This window comes from Colius striatus, chromosome 7 (genome assembly GCF_028858725.1).
Source record: "Colius striatus isolate bColStr4 chromosome 7, bColStr4.1.hap1, whole genome shotgun sequence".
Classification (NCBI taxonomy): domain Eukaryota; kingdom Metazoa; phylum Chordata; class Aves; order Coliiformes; family Coliidae; genus Colius; species Colius striatus.
Window position 1 is genome coordinate 21,666,047 of NC_084765.1, and position 2,145 is coordinate 21,668,191.

At 49.9% G+C, this 2,145-nt stretch overlaps 1 non-coding gene across 1 annotated transcript; it reads right to left on the minus strand.

Annotated features, from left to right (window-relative positions):
* Positions 1 to 1,091: 1,091 nt before the first annotated feature.
* TRNAS-AGA (transfer RNA serine (anticodon AGA)) lies at positions 1,092 to 1,173 on the minus strand. The gene has a single exon. It is a non-coding gene; the product is annotated as a tRNA-Ser (tRNA).
* Between the last annotated feature and the right edge of the window lie 972 nt (positions 1,174 to 2,145).

Here is a 2,145-nt window from a genome sequence, read left to right on the forward strand (position 1 = left end):
GTTCAGTGGAGGTTCCCTAGGGAAATCAAGGTCCAGGCTGCTACCCTTGTGAGGAGAGTCTGAGGACACCAGGCTCACTTAGCTGGGAGAAGAAATTGCTTGGCAGGGATCCACAAACCAGGTACTGTGATGGCCAGAGGACGAAGGCCATGGTCAGCCATTGAATAGGCAATTTGTGACAGGCTACATGAACAAAACTGACAACCTTAAGGGTGCTTAAGCATGGAAACATGGGTCCAGAGGTGCTGTGAATCATGTGTCCTCAAGGTATTTTTTGCTGAAAGGATAAGCACTGGTTGGGTGGTGTGAGGTTGCCTAAAAGCAGGAGGATGCACTGGCTAACTCCTCAAAATGCCTTCTGACTTGGAGTGATTTCCCAGTTTACACTATTGGAGGGTAAAGTGGAAGCAGGGAGAGAGGATTTTGTGGATGACTATTTGAAGAATAGTCCAAAAGACTTCTCTCTCCCCTCCAAGCTTCTTTTGGCCTACCCAGCTGCTATTGGCAGCAGCATGGGCATGTTCTCCAGTTCTCCTTCTCCAGAAGCTGGGACTGCAGACAGACCTGGTCTGCTCACAGGGCTGGATAGAGCCCCTGAGGAGAGAGCAAGGGGCCTCCACTTAACAGAGAGAGAAGGAGGTCTGTACCTACAGACAGAGGTACATTGTTAGTGCTGCAAGACCTCTGATCCATGAAGTGTGACCTACGAAGTGTCTTCCTGTTACATTTATCCTTAAGAGCCAGGTTGTCCGTCTTTGACTGTCCTTAGAGATGAGCAGCTGCAGTTTCAAGTGTGGGGAAGGGAGCTGGTGGGGCCGTGCTGCTTGGAATGTCTGCTGCCATCAGGCTCCTAAGAACTGCTCAAGAACAGAGGACCTCTTTTCATGGCTCACACTCAACAGTCCTTCATTCTCTTCCTTCAATTTGCCTACCTTTTCAATGGGAGCAGGGTTTCCTACTCATCTGAGAATTTCTGGATTAGGTTGCAGACAAGTTCTATAGGTAAAAGCGTTGTATTGTCTACCTAGGGACAGACTGAAGCCCTGTCCCAGGGTGGTCAATCACAAGCAGCCCAAAAAGCAACTGTGCCCCGTAGTTGGCAGGATTCGAACCTGCGCGGGGAAACCCCAATGGATTTCTAGTCCATCGCCTTCACCACTCGGCCACAACTACCTGCTGCAGTCCTCCCTGCCCTGTGCATCACAGCCCCTGTGCAAGGACAGCGGCCTTCCGGGGATGTTCAGGGCCAGGCTCTGCTGGAAGCCCTCACCTGGACCTGCCTGAGTGTGACAGGTACTGGCCTTACAGAGGCCTAGAGAGCTCGAACCCCAGGGGCTCCTGGTGCTGAATCCCCGTGCCTTGTCCTCAGCTGGGCACCTGCAGCAGTGAGGGGAGAAATGCATCGTCCGTGACCCTGGATATTCCTATGTCCTTGGCTGCACAATTGCATGTAGAAGGCCGTGCTTTACTGCCGCGATTGAGAGACGGAGACGCAACTTGATGCAAGCAAAGTGTCCACTTTATTGAATACAGGCAACATATTTATATATTCAGAAGGCCAACGAGTCACATGCTGATTGGAACAATCAACTAATCATCTCATACATATTACAAAAGCTGAGCTCCTGATAGGCTAATAAAGAACATACGACCCTGCCAAGAGGTTATTGTGTTGCAAAACTAGATAAGTTTCAAAGTTTACTTAGCAGGGTCACAAGATCCTGTTCTTTTGTGCTTACTTCTGCATGTTGCAATTCTCCACCACCCTCGGCACTTCTCCATACTGACACAACAAGCCTAACGGCCAAAACCAACTTTATTACTTATATATATCTATATAATTACTAACACCCTATAAGCTCTACTAACTCCTATTCATACATAACCCACACTTTACTGCTGAGCAGCTCGGGTGCTTTTTGCCCCCAGACTATCTGCAGGTAGCAGGGGACAAACAGCAAAAGGAAAAGAGGCACAAACCTTACTGCCACAGGCCGGGACTCGGGCTCAGATTTGGGCAACTTGTGCCAGCTGTTTCTGAAGGCTCCCTGCAACACTCAGCTGAGCACACGTGTCCACGTTTTCCTGCCACTGCAGGACGCGTTGTCATCGTAGCCCAATGCATAAGCTGCTTCTGTCCTCCGC